General features: G+C 41.6%; 1 protein-coding gene across 2 annotated transcripts in view; it reads left to right on the forward strand.

Moving 5' to 3' along the window:
- The first annotated feature begins 2,052 nt into the window (after positions 1 to 2,052).
- Positions 2,053 to 15,304, forward strand: part of LOC112214596 (ras and Rab interactor 2) — a 45,102-nt gene continuing 31,850 nt past the window's right edge. The window contains exon 1 of one of the 2 annotated variants that reach the window (XM_042327128.1): positions 2,053 to 2,354. The gene's annotated coding sequence lies outside the window, so the exon portion shown is untranslated. The remainder of the gene's footprint in view (positions 2,355 to 15,304) is intronic. The other variant, XM_024373471.2, reaches the window with a different exon arrangement.

The following is a 15,304-nucleotide window of genomic DNA, read 5'->3' on the forward strand; positions in this document are numbered from 1 at the left end:
TGCTGTTACATTTGCCCATGGCATCCTAATTGGCTAAGAAAAACATATTCAATACTAATAACTAACTTACAGATAAAGGTCAGAAATCATTAGGCTGTTGAATGTACATACAGTTGAAGTCGGAAGTTTACATACACCTTAGCCAAATACATTTAAACTCCATTTTTCACAATTCCTGACATTTAATCCGAGTAAAAAATCCCCGTCTTAGGTCAGTTAGGATGACCATTTTATTTTAAGAATGTGAAATATCAGAATAATAGTAGAGAGAATGATTTATTCCAGTTTTTATTTCTTTCATCACATTCCCAGTTGGTCAGATGTTTACACTCAACAAATGTTCTATAGGATTGAGGTCAGGGCTTTGTAATGGTCACTCCAATACCTTGACTTTGTTGTCCTTAAGCCATTTTGCCACAACTTTGGAAGTATGCTTGGGGTCATTGTCCATTTGGAAGATCCATTTGTGACCAAGCTTTAACTTCCTGACTGATGTCTTGAGATGTTGCTTCAATATATCCACATAATTTTCCTCCCTCATGATATCATCTATTTTGTGAAGTGCACCAGTCCCTCCTGCAGCAAAGCACCCCCACAACATAATGCCGCCACCCCCGTGCTTCACGGTTGGGATGGTGTTCTTTGGCTTGCAAGCCTCCCCCTTTTTCCTCCAAACATAACGATGGTCATTATGGCCAAACAGTTCTATTTTTGTTTCATCAGACCAGAGGACATTTTTCCAAAAAGTACGATCTTTGTCCCCATGTGCAGTTGCAAACCGTAGTCTGGCTTTTTTATGCCAGTTTTGGAGCAGTGGCTTCTTCCTTGCTGAGCGGCCTTTCAGGTTATGTCGATATAGGACTCATTTTACTGTGGATATAGATACTTTTTTACCTGTTTCCTCCAGCATTTCACAAGGTCTTTTGCTGTTGTTCTGGGATTGATTTGCACTTCTCGAACCAAAGTATGTTCATCTCTAGGAGACAGAATGCGTCTCCTTCCTGAGCCGTATGACGGCTGCATGGTCCAATGGTGTTTATACTTATGTACTTTTGTTTGTACTGATGAACGTGGTACCTTCAGGTGCTTGGAAATTGCTCCCAAGGATGAACCAGACTTGTGGAGGTCTACCATTTTTTTCTGAGGTCTTGGCTGATTTCTTTTGATTTTCCCATGATGTCAAGCAAAGAGGCACTGAGTTTGAAGGTAGGCCTTGAAATACATCCACAGGTACCCCTCCAATTTACTCAAATTATGTCAATTAGCCTATCAGAAGCTTCTAAAGCCATGATTTTCTGGAATTTTCCAAACTGTTTAAAGGCACAGTCAACTTAGTGTATGTAAACGTCTGACCCACTGGAATTGTGATACAGTGAATTATAAGTGAAATAATCTGTCTGTAAACAATTGTTGGAAGAATTACATGTGTCATGCCAAAACGAGACATTTGTGGAGTGGTTGAAAAACGAGTTTTAATGACTACAACCTAAGTGTATGTAAACTTCCGACTTCAACTGTATACTTTATATATTCTAGCCATAACAATAACATTTATACCATACGTGTCTTAAATGTGGTATATTGCGACCTCCAGCGGATGAATGCGGGATTACAAGGTGTAATCTACCCATTACGCACCTATCTATGTCTCCAAAATCTCAATGTGCGCCGCGCTGCGCTCGACTAGTGCTGCATCCCTTCTTAGGACACGACTTTTCCCAATCCCCTGCAGTACTATGCATAATCAACTTCAGATGTGTGTACACATTTTTAAAGACATATATGTGTCCAGAAATGAAAACTAACGCATGCATTATTCCAATTTGGATGTCCACCCATCCTTATGTTACCTCACCTCTCCGAATTAACAACTAGACAACTATATATATTTAAAATTAGTAGAGGAAGATACTAATCATCTTTATCTTTATTGAAGTCATCATTATACAAATTGGATGCAAAAGCCGACCACCTACATTTAAAAGGAGTACAGGCACATTCTCTAGGTATAGGACACGAAAGACTTGGCTGATATTTTACTAGAGTTCTATAGAATGTGAACGAGGAGGGGAGAGAGAGAGAGTGGTTTGAGCGGACCTTTGGGGAAACAGTCCGTCCGTGGGGGGATTGGAACACAATCATTACAGAACTCATCACGCTATGATACAACGGCGCATTCCCGAAAAGACCATTCACAGCATGGCACTCACTGTAAGAGAGACTTTCGCCAAAGGGCAAATGTTGCGGTTACCTGTATCCCCAAATCCCATGGATTTTTAACTGAACAAGAAAAAACACCCAACGAACATCAAGTTAAGCATCTTAAGAAGAATATAAAAAATAGGATAGCAGAGGTAAGTAGTTAAATGTAAGTATGTGGGGGCACCTTTGAACTGCTCTTTCGAAATCACCTGAAGAGCGAGCGGAGTGCCATTTATGCCTGTTTATTGTCAGACCTATCGTTACGAAAGAGAAGTTACGGGGAATTGGTAATTACTCGAACTTACTCAGTCGGAACTGCCACGCGCATCATCATGGGGGATGTAATTATATTGTTCATTATTTTTCTTCCTCGCTCTCAAGAACCGTTCCTTCCCCAATCTTCATGCCCGGAAACTTAAAGTCGCGTTGGCGGTAATTGTTTTGGTGTAAACAGCGTTTCCGGACACTAGGCTACCTCTCGGCTATTTTCAGTCATTTATGCACACTTTGTGTCTAACTTTATCTACTACAGGCCACTATAATCATCTATGAGTCATGTACAATAATTGTTGGTTGTTTTTTGCTATTATTGTTGTCACATTACGAAAATAGCTGTCTGATGGCACACACAGGTATGGAGCTTCAAACCTGTATCCTTGTCTATTTGATAATAAACTATATATACAAAAGTATGTGGACACCCCTTCAAATGAGTGGATTCGGCTATTTCAGCCACACCGTTGCTGACAGGTGTATAAAATCGAGCACATAGCCATGCAATCTCCATAGACAAACATTGTCAGTAGAATGGCCATACTGAAGAGCTCAGTGACTTTCAACATGTCACCGTCAAAGGATGCCACTTTTCCAACAAGTCAGTTCGTCAAATTTCTGCCCTGCTAGAGCTGCCCCGGTCAACTGTAAGTGCTGTTATTGTGAAGTGGAAATGCCTAGGAACAACAATGGCTCAACCGCAAAGTGGTCGTCCACACAAGCTCACAGAACGGGACCGCCGAGTGCTGAAGTGCATAGCGTGTAAAAATTGTCTGTCCTCAGTTGCAACACTCACTACTGAGTTCCAAACTGCCTCTGAAAGCAATGTTAGCACAATAACTGTTGGTTGGGAGCTTCATGAAACGGGTTTCCATGGTTGAGCAGCTGCTCACAAGCCTAAGATCACCATGCGGAGTGGTGTAAAGCTCACCACCATTGGACTCTGGAGCAGTGGAAACTCGTTATCTGGAGTGATGAATCATGCTTCACCATCTGGTAGTCTGACGGACAAATCTGTGTTTCCTTGATGCCATGAAAACGCTACCTGCCCGAATGCATAGCGCCAACTGTAAAGTTTTGGTGGTGGAGGAATAATGGTCTGGGGCTGTTTTTCATGGTTTAGGCTCCTTAGTGCCAGTGAAGGGAAATCTTAACGTTACAGTTTACAATGACATTCTAGATGATTCTGTTCTCCCAACTTTGTGGCAACCGTTTGGGGAAGGCCCTTTCCTGTTTCAGCATGACAACACCCCCGTGCACAAAGCAAGGTCCATACAGAAATGGTTTGTCGAGATCGATGTGGAAGAACTTGACAGGTCTGCACAGAGCCCTGACCTCAACCCCTTCGAACACCTTTGGGATGAATTGGAACGCCGACTGCGAGCCAGGCCTAACTGCCCCAACATCCATGTCCAAACTCACTAATGGTCGTGGCTTGATGGAAGCAAGTCCCCGCAGCAATGTTCCAACATCTAGTGGAAAGCCTCCCCAGAAGAGTGGAGGCTGTTATAGCAGCAAAGGGGGAACCAACTCCATATTAATGCCCATGTTTTTGGAATGAGATGTTTGACGAGCAGGTGTCCACATACTTTTGGTAATGTAGTGTACATGTAGAAGTATAAGGAAATGGCCAAATTTAAGCAATCTGTTCTGGATTGGTAACCAAATAAAACAGGACTGTTATTCTATGGTATCACTCATCAAAATAGTGTGTGTTACATTGAAAACAAACAACCAACAGTGATATTTTGGACGTCCGCTGTTCAGGGACAGTCAGCAGGTCTGGCTATTGTCTGTGTCCTTATTGACACATTAAAGTGCACGACATTGTCTAGGGAATAACTAGCTTCTTAATAGTAGTATTTTCATACACTTACGTTGCTTTCAATTGTATTTGGTTGCACAAAAACAGTCAACAGGAAACCAGAAGTTAAATACAATTACATTTAAACTTACTGTGCCGGTGGGCAGGAAGGTAGGTGATTATGACGGGGACGGGGGGACGGGGGGTTTGGGAATTTGAGACAAAATATAAAAAGGATCGTATTATTGAACAGACTTTCCAAACGTGGGTCCTCTGCATACCTCATGTCAAAATAAGTCCCCCACGAGTTATTCCTTTTTTTTTGTCCACATATGGTGCACGTGCAGGACTTTTATTGTGACACGAGTTAAACCTAGAGGAAGTTGAAACAGTAAGTTGAAATGGAATTGTATTTAACCTCTGGCTTCCTGTGGACTGATTTTGTGCAACCCAGTACAATTGAAAGCAACATTAGTATATGTAAATACACCCGCGTTGCTAAAAAATAGCTAGGGAATAGCGTGCCCATCCCAAATGCCTCTACTTTTGACCAGGATCTATAGGGCTGGTGCTATATAGGAGCCATTCCATTCAGACTGGCTATTGTCTCTGTTCACCGGGTACCTCAGATTGTGATTTCACACTATTGGATTGTTATATAAGTTTAGCAGAGTGCTATCCTCCTCTCATCCATCCTGCCTGTCTGCGTAGGAGGGCCTCTACTGTTCCACCTCTCCTTTCTATCGTTGCTGTAAAAATCCATGTACATTTGATGTGCTTGAAAAGGTTTTACTCTGCTCTGCATCATGGTGTGAAACATCACTCTGACCAAAAAAAAAGTCATTTTGAAGTCAAGTTAATACACTATAATTGATCGATATTGAGCATCTGACACAACGTATTTTTGTCATATGGAGAATGAATGTGCTGGTTGATGTTATGTTAATATATGGAGAGGCATGTCAACCCCTAGAGTCCTTGTGTGTGTGTGTGTGTGTGTGTGTGTGTGTGTGTGTGTGTGTGTGTGTGTGTGTGTGTGTGTGTGTGTGTGTGTGTGTGTGTGTGTGTGTGTGTGTGTGTGTGTGTGTGTGTGTACTGGGGGAGGATGGGGCTTCATCCCAGCCTGTTTTGAGGGGGTGGAGTGTGAGTGTGATAGCAGTGTGAAAAGGCATAATGCTGATCTCTCTCTCTCTCTCACACACACACACACACACACACACACACACTAATGTGCAGTCTGCTGTTCTACAAGTGGTGCCTCCATGAACACTCTAGTGTACTGTACTCTGACTAACACACAGTATGGCAACCCCACAGTCACCTACTGATGACATCATCATAGCCATGGCTGATGTCACACCTACCACTGTAGTTGGAGAGCCAATGACTGACTCTTTTTTTTAAAGTCCCAGTGCAGATTTTCCACATTATAAGGTTAAAATAATATTGTGAAAATGATGATAATTCCCTTTTAGTGTAAGATCTGTTTGAAAAGATCACCTGAAATGTCTGCCTGTTTTGGTGGGGTGGAGTTTTGGCCTGCCTTGTGACATCGCCAGTCAGTAAAGTAGTTAATAGACCAATAAGGAAGGGAGTTCCAAAATGCTCTGCTAATAACAGCTAGTTTTCAGTTTTCCCCTCCCCACTCAGACCACTCCCAGACAGTCATAGCAAAATACTTGTGTGAGAAATGTCTCTGATGAGAAGCTATTTTTGTTTCTTTTTTTTTAACCATTTTAATTGGAAACAATAACAGTAAGGTACTTAATTGTGTCCCAGAAATGATTTGATCTTGAGCTAAAAATGGCTACATTGGACCTTTTTAACATTTCTTTAACCAAGAAGTCCCATTATCAAGGGAGACCAGGCCAAGAAGTGCAGCTCAATAAAAAACACAGATCATTCAACAGGGTGAATGAAGGAGGTTACAAAATGTTCATACATTCTCACTTTCTAGTGCTTTTCCTATCTCTATTCCTCTGTACATTTATTTTCCCAAAAATCATTACTATTTCTGCGAGGACTGAAACTTTCCTAATATGTCCTGAAAAGCAATTTTGAAAAATTATTTGTTTCAGATAAATATAATATTCACTCTCACTCCACATCAAGTCAAAATCATGTGACATTATCCTACAGTCCATCATTTTTTATTTGTTTTATTGTTCCAAGTGCTTTAGAGCCCATCCCTGTCCATCCAGTATTATTAATTGACTAAGTCATAAGATAGAGGTCTGAACATCCTTTAACTGTGAGTTTGGAGATATTTCCACCCATCACTTAGTGACACATCACTTTATCTCAAGAGGTCTGTTGGCTATTTTCTCCCTCTCCTAACACAAGCGTCAGCCAGGCAGCCTGGTCCGTTCTGAGCACTAAGTAAGAGGGGGAGGGGGGTTTGTAATGACTGCATATGGGGCTGTCGTCACTGATCCAGGACCCGTTTATAACTACAAGTACCTCAGCCCTGTCCTTAGCCCTTGGATGGAGAAAAGGCTAACCTGATCATAGATCAGTGCACAGGGAAAATGTATCGTCTACACACCATAATCTGTTATGAGCTTCTCTTGATCAAAAACATTGACACACCTACTCACTCAATTACTCTCGCTCGCTCACTCGTTCACTCAAACACAGATAACGATAATAGATGTTAGCCAGCCATCAATGAAGATTTTAAAATGTTGATCTGATGAGATAAACTGAGATGGAGTTGGGTACTTATCATCACAATGCCTGGTTGGCCTGAATCACTGTCCTAGCCGTTGGCCATTTCAGGTCTAAAATTATGAATATTCACAGTTATGCTAGCAGGTCTTCTCCCCTTGCTACTTCTCCCACAGCCTAAGGGATGGTCTGACTCACTCTGCTACTGCTGCCTGCCTCCCTATCGCTCTCTCTCTCTCTCTAAATTGCAGAAAAGTCCATGTTAGAAGAAATGGCAAACAAGACAAATTAAATTAAATGATCTTCGTAGAGGTATTGCACATGAGCGCCCCCCCCCTCTCCCCCCTATCTTGCTCTCTCTTTCTTTCTCGCCTGTCACTCTTCCCTTAAACTCCCCAACAACAGCTCTATATTTCAGGCACTCAAAACAGACACCTGTCTGACAGACCCCTTTTCCCCCCTACTCTCCTCACATACACACACAGCGGACTCACACATATGGCTTTGACTTAATTGGCTAGAAAGTGATGACATCCAATGACACCCGATCTAAAGATGGGCAATTCCACGGTAACAGAATTGCGCTGAGACTCAGATTTGTCACTTTAAATGTATGCCAAACAAAGAACATTTGACAAAAACACATTTACTAGAAGAATGTTTGTAAAATTCCCTCTGCTTTTTGAGTCCACCTTTTCCAAAAAACTATCTGCTCCGAATGAAGATTCAACAATGTCTGCAGATAGGATGATATGACGTGACACCGTGACTTGAGCATTGAGCCTTTTGTTATTGAACGACAGTAAGTGAAGGGGATTTACATCCAGTCATGGAATTGCGGTAACAGAATTTCATCATGGGTCACTGATCTGTACTACACAGAAACACATATTTATGGATATGAATGTTATTCTCTTCTGTATCCTAAATATGTACACAAAAGTATAAATATGCAATATCCTCCTTTGCATATTTGAGTATTATTCTACACACGGACTATTATTTTAATTAGCTTTGCCCCCAAACAAGACCAAATTTGGTTGGTCCAAAACTGAACCAATCATAGATGTCTATGTTTCACAAGTTTGGACAAAGTACAGCTCAGTAGAGTACAGCACAGAACAGTAGAGTTCAGTAAAGTACAGTAGAGCATAGTACAGCAGAGTACAGTGCATTAGTGTCCTCAACTCTAGTGTGCTCAACTGTGTACTGAACTCTACTGTACAGAACTATACTCTACTTTTCTTTCCTGTACTGAACTCTGCTGTACTGAACTATACTCTGCTTTTCTTAACAGTGCTGTACTGTACTGTGCTGTCCAAATTTGTAAAGCCATCTGTAGTTTGTGACTGATGATTATCCATTGTAGCCCATTCGATTGCAAAATTTTTTAAATTTTTTAATTTTAATCACTTAATAATTCATAAACAGAATTGATATCAGTAAAAACAGTAACTAATTGATAGGTCTACCTTTACTTTCATTATCGTCTCTCATGAGGGAGAGAAATTAGAAAAGATCTTAAAGATATGTGGGTTTTTGGTAACGGAATTTCAAGGTACCACAAAATGTATCTTAAACTTACAGAAGGCAGAGCATTTCTCCAAAACTATATCATAAGTGTTGATATTAGTTGGCAGGGATCTTCAACATTATTTGGTTTTGATGTATTTCTAATATGTTTTAAGACTTTTTTTGTAAGATGCCTTTTCGCTTTATTTTATTTTAATTTTTTTGGAAAGTGGTTGAAAATGTATATGGCTTAATTTCTCAAATATAGACTCTTGCTTTCATTTGAGTCCCAATTTGATATGCTCTTATAAACCACATTGGTGCTTACGGGCCCATTTACATGAACATGACCAGATATCATGTAGTATGTCCCTATTCTGACGAGCAGTTTCACTTTGCCCTCTCCGTAGTCAACGGATGACTTCGCCATTATCATCCCCCAGACATTAGAAAGCCTGCATTGTTATTCAGAACGTATTCTCAGTCATCATAAATTAACAGTATTCCAGAATCTACTGTTTATACTCCAAATGTCAGAGTTCCAGAATAATAAAACAAGGTACTTCTACCAGGTGCTTTCCACTCTATTCCAATACACTGTAAATAATACTCAAGTGTCTCCCTCATCTTCTCCCTAACTGCCAACTGTATTCTCCATGCCTGACATTCACTGCCAGGTTTTCTTATTCTCTCTCTTTCTTCCCTTCCTCTTCTCAGCCCCCTCATTTCCTTTCTTCTCTCTCTCTCCTCCTTCTGCTGTCACTGCTGCCTGCTGCTCACTTTCTCACTGTGGTGCCGTAGACAGACATGTGTCTCTTCTCGGTCTCTCCCGGTCTCCTTTTCACTCTATGCTCCACTTCTTACATTCCCTTGCTTCCCTGGGGGTCTCCCCTACCAGGCCTGCCGCGCTTTCATCCACGCTCTCTTTTCCTCCTCCCTCTTCAGACTCTGTCCCCCTCGCCTCTTCTCCCTCATTAGCAAGCTAGATCTCTGCATACCGTACCAAACTGCTCTACAACATCATCCTGTCGACCTCTGTTGAAGAGTGGAAACCACTTTAAGTAGATTATATGCTTGTCATTGTTCTCTGTCAATCACATTTTCATATAGACCAGTTGGCTACCCCCTCCGAAAATCAAAAAATTTAATATGGATGCCAATGTTTTGTTCTGGCTTTGTGCACACACATTTGCTCTACTTCCCGTCTGGGGCAGCATGGTGCCCATATTGCAAGGCTGATTAGATACACAAACAGGTGTGAAACACAGACTGGTGTGCGCGAGAGTGAGAACACGACATGCAATCCATGTTTGGTTTTAATTTGGAGAGGGGGGTGTATCATGTAAAAACTGGATTTAATAGCATAGTCTTGTGACGGTGGGGCGTTCTTGTGCGCTTTTGAGTAAATTGTGTCATACCAACTTTTTAAAACTGTTATTAAACATTCCTAGTCTGGTTTTAAATATGCCTAAAAGTGCAACATGTTCCCAGAACTGTTTGTGCTTTTGCCTACTCCATGGTCATTGTTTTTGCATTAACATTCCATTAGGAGTTGAAAGCAGAAATAGACTGGCACCCAGGCTGAACAAGTGCCCAATTAGCTGTGTAATTAGAGGGAAATACTTTTTCTTCAGTTTGTGCATTTATTTTCGACTGCCTACTTTGTGTTTGTCATGTGACTGATGCTCCACTCTTGCACGTCCTCGTTCTACTATGAGGAGCGTCCGCAAACATGTGCGTTTATATCCGCGGTTGCTACCCTTTTTCCCGCTGGTTTTATAATTTTGGTTATGTGCACCCCTGTTTGTTGAGGCAATGGTTTTGCCCACAGAATCTCAAGGTATTTCTACCTGGTTTTGCCGCTGTTCTGTAATCTCGGAAGAGGATTTTGTTTTAATTGTAGCCTAGCCACTCCTGTTTATTTGACCTTTTCTGCCTAAAGGATTATTTATCCTAACCACTGCTACCATCACAACCATTCGTTTGTGAATGAAACCACAGTTTTTGCACTGTCATTATTCTTTCCTTTCCTGCCTAGACTCGTTCTTTAAATTTGATTTTTATTTAACTAAGCAAGTCAGTTAAAGAACAAATTCTTATTTACACTGACGGCCTGCCCCGGCCAAACCCTAACCCAGACGACGCTGGGCCAATTGTGCACTGCCCTATGGGACTCCCAATCCCTGCCGGTGTTGTAATACAGCCTGGAATCGAACAAGTGCCTGTAGTGACGCCTCTAGCACTGATATGCAGTGCCTTAGACCGCTGCGCTAGTTTTCATTATAAAATGCTAGCGGCCATGACTGAAGCCAGGCAAACAAAGAGTCATAGGGGTGTGGTTTTATGTTGATGTGTCATTCAATCACAACAAACAAGTGCTGTAGTGAGTACAGCGAGGTAAAATAAACTAGCGTTTGCTTTGGGAGAGAACAAAGTTTTGAAGTTGAGGACTTCTCCCCTGACTCACCCATCTCAAGATGGTCAGCTAATTCAGTTATATGTGTAGGCTAAAGCGTGCGTTGACCATGTGTTTAACCAAGATGACAGCATCTTGCTAGCATAGCTTGGTGATAGCTGTTTTGTGTCATTGTTGTTTTTTAGCCTGGTGATAGCTGCAGCGGGCAATCCTATGTGGTTGTTATTTTTTCTGTCATCCGTTATTGCAAGAGCCAGTATCTGGAATGTGTTTGATAAAACACTCGTTTTACAACGCCTTGCTACGAAAGTATCTTGCAAATTAGTTTAAACGTTTCATCAAACACGGTACAGTATGAAGCTAAAAGTGCTTCTCCAATAGAAGTCCCCGATCACACTTGTAGGCGAGGTCATACCGACGTGGCTCGCTAAACTCATGCATAGAAAACGGTCTAACGGTCGTCTAGCGCCGAACTGCGCGTGTGCAGGCCGTCAAATCAAAGCCACTAATTCGAGAAAAGTTGTTTTTGACAAAAATGAAAACGTGTCAGTTTGTCGCTTTCACAAGGTTGGAGTAATAACATGTTCAACTACTTAAGACATTGGCTCAAATTTATACTTGCCTTTAGATTTCAAGAAAATTGAACAACTAAGGAATACTTTTTTCCTCAAACCCCGGCCTGGTCTGTTTCGTAAGCTTTCCTGGAAGTATGGGTTTAGGAACTCTGGTTTCATCACGCCATGTAAATACATATTACCGTGGAAATGATACAAACTACTGAGTGTTGAATGCCCGTGGTCTTCAATCAGCTCAAATGTCCAACAGCATAATATTCTATAATGTCGTGAAAACATTTTTTTTTTCATTTGTTTTGTATTCTATCAGAAGAAATACATACTTGACTTTCAGAAAAACATATTGGTCAAGCTCAGGCACTTAAATCCTAATAAATATAGGCAGGTTGTTCACACATGGACCATGGGCCAACGTGTGTTAACAATGCATGTATATATCTAGAGTTAGATTTTCTAAGACATCAAATGTCCCTTACTTTATTCCGTTAATTTATTTTCTTCAAATAATTATAAATCAATGATTATTGAGTGAAACATGTTATTTTCAGAACCTGGGCTTGCTTCATGTGCACCACATTTTTTTTGTAATAAGAGTGAATAACAACAGAATATGGTCAATAATTTTGCATATGTAGTTGACCCCTTCTATCTCTACAAATTACCACAAAGATATGCATAACATTTGATGGTATTGTTCAATTATGATTTTAAATTACTGACCTAACAGGGTGGAATAAAGCATAACAGGGTGGACAGCCACCCAGCCATTTTATGAACTTTGAAATCTGTGAAATGGTTAAAAAAAACAATCATTACATTTATAATTAGAACAACTTTCTATTTATTTAATTTCAGTAACTGTTTGGTCTTTTTAAAAACATTGTCAACCTAAGTTTGTAAAACAACATAAAAACAGATCATTAAAACACGTGTATTAGAACAACATAGCTAGATGTAAAACAATTGGAATCTTTTTGAAAATCACTGTTAGTTAAAGTTGAATGACACTACTCATTTTGCTAACAAATTCCAATTCCACGGATCAAGCTTAATAAAATGGTTATTCAAAAAGTTTTCAACAGCATTTATAAAATATGTCATACATAAAAAGATACATTAACCTTTAAAAAGTTCCCCACTTCTTCCCTCTCACCTCCTTGCCACTTCACTCCCTTCCGAAACCCTTTCCACATCACCCCTCTCTCGCCTTTTCTCCACTCCACTCCATCCCCCCTCCACATACTGCAAGTCCCTTTGCTCCAGTTGTAGCTCAATTGTTTCCAAAGTAGTCCTCCAAGTACACTTTTCCATTTGTACAGACCTTTTATTAAGTGCCTGTGGCGCTGGGATCAGGCATACTACCTGGTGGTCAGAGAACCAGCTGATGTCGTCGCGTTGGCTTGGCCAGAATATATTTTTTATTCCATTATGGTGCATGCACCTGGATGTTATCCTCCTCCACATCTGTTATGATTCCTGGGTATGGCTCATTGTCGTAGCACACCACACACCACTGACAGAAATGCTGAGAGTGAATGGCCTCTGGTCGCCTCGGCAGCTTCTAGAGTTTATATTGGAGCCTCCGCAGCTTCTAGAGTTGATATTGGAGCCTCAGCAGTTTCTAGAGTTGATATTGGAGCCTCGGCAGTTTCTAGAGTTGATGTTGGAGCCTCGGAAGCTTCTAGAGTGGATATTGGAGCCTCGGCAGCTTCTAGAGTTGATATTGGAGCCGTCGGCAACTTCTAGAGTTGATATTGGAGCCTTTGGCAGCTTCTAGAGTTGATATTGGAGCTTCGGCAGCTTCTAGAGTTGATATCGGAGATCGGCAGCTTCTAGAGTGGATATTGGAGCCTTCGGCAGCTTCTAGAGTGGCTATTGGAGCCTCGGCAGCTTCTAGAGTTGATATTGTAGATCAGCAGCTTCTAGAGTGGATATTGGAGCCTTTGGCAGCTTCTAGAGTGGATATTGGAGCCTCGGCAGCTTCTAGAGTTGATATTGGAGATCTCCAGCTTCTAGAGTGGATATTGGAGCCTCAGCAGCTTCTAGAGTGGATATTGGAGCCTCGGCAGCTTCTAGAGTGGATATTGGTGCCTCGGCATCTTCTAGAGTGGATATTGGTGCCTCGGCAGCTTCTAGAGTGGATATTGGGGCCTCGGCAGCTTCTAGAGTGGATATTGGGGCCTCGGCAGCTTCTAGAGGTGATATTGGGGCGTCGGCAGTTTCAAGTGTTGATATTGGAGCCTCGGCAGCTTCTAGAGGTGATATTGGGGGGGCTAGAGTGGATATTCGGCAGTTTCAAGTGTTGATATTGGAGCCTCGGCAGCTTCTAGTTTTGATATTGGAGCCTCGACAGCTTTTAGAGTGTATATTGGAGCCTCGGCAGCTTCTAGAGTGGATATTGGGGCCTCGGCAGCTTCTAGAGTGGATATTGGAGCCTCGGCAGCTTCTAGAGTTGATATTGGGGCTTCGGCAGCATCAAGCGTTGATTTTGGAGCCTCGGCAGCTTCTAGTGTTGATATTGGAGCCTCGGCAGCTTCTAGAGTTGATATTGGAGCCTCGGCAGCTTCTAGAGTTGATATTGGGGCCTCGGCAGCTTCAAGCGTTGATATTGGAGCCTCGGCAGCTTCTAGTGTTGATATTGGAGCCTCGGCAGCTTCTAGAGTTGTTTATTTTAACTCAAAGCAGGGACAGGCCATGACCCCTCATCTCTTTGGCAGAGACAGGTTATGTCTCTGTACTTGATGTGACCTGGCAACACACTTATCACTTGATGCATCTTCATTGTGCCTTTCACTGCAGTTTTTGGACGATAAACACCCACGGATGTAAAGGCTTCCGTTGGTGCCGCAACCCAAAATGGCCTGAAGGTGCAAAAGAAAGAGTAGGAGATTGAGCCTTCTCCTGTGTAGATTCTTCCTTGGTTGTCAGCAAACATTTTTGCATTTTCTGTTTGTTTCGCGTGACCATTTGTTTCTTCTCTGTAGTCATGCGACTCACATCATCCCTTCTTGGATTCAGCAGATGCGCGGTTTCTCTTCATCCACACAAAGGTACAAAGATCTCCATCCAATCCAGCCCTCTTCTTTTAAAAACCTAGAGTAGTCTGGGCGAGCCTTTGCAGTCGGGATTGCTTCACTATGTTCCCAATAGTTACTCTTGCAATCATCTGCCTCTCCTTTTCTTTTATGGTGTTGCAATATTTAGTTCTAATGTTTCGACCAATGATGAGTGCAACAGAATGATTATTCTAATGGTTGGATGGACAGGATGATGTCTCAGCATGGCATTCACTTTTGAGTCTTTCTGGCCTTTTCTTCTCTCCATTTTTTCCCCTTAACACACTTCTCTCTCTCACTGACATCTGCTATCCTCAATTTCCCTGTTTCTCTGAGATCTGTCTCTCTTTCTCACAATACTTTAGTCTTTTCTCTGGGTCTGCATCACGGTGTGCTCGGTAACACCGCTGCATTTCAGGAGCCCTGAGTGATGATGCCATTCCCTAACAAATGCATGTAACCGTTTTAATATCTTATAACACACACACACACACAGGAGGCTGCTGAGCGGAGGGCGGCTCACAATAATGGTTGGAATAGAGTGAATGGAATGGTATCAACCACATCAAAAACATGTTTGATGTGTTCAATACCATTCCATTTATTCCATTCTAGCTATTACTATGAGCCTGTCCTCCCCAATTAAGGTGCCACCAGCCGGCTGTGATACACACATATATATATAGTTGCTAATTACATTACAATTTAATTATTATAATTTCATATACATTGCAATACAATGACATATATCACATTTACGTAAATATAAGTAGTCCTATTCATTGTAATGTAATTAGAA

The sequence above is a fragment of the Oncorhynchus tshawytscha genome, linkage group LG09, assembly GCF_018296145.1.
Source record: "Oncorhynchus tshawytscha isolate Ot180627B linkage group LG09, Otsh_v2.0, whole genome shotgun sequence".
Lineage (NCBI taxonomy): Eukaryota > Metazoa > Chordata > Actinopteri > Salmoniformes > Salmonidae > Oncorhynchus > Oncorhynchus tshawytscha.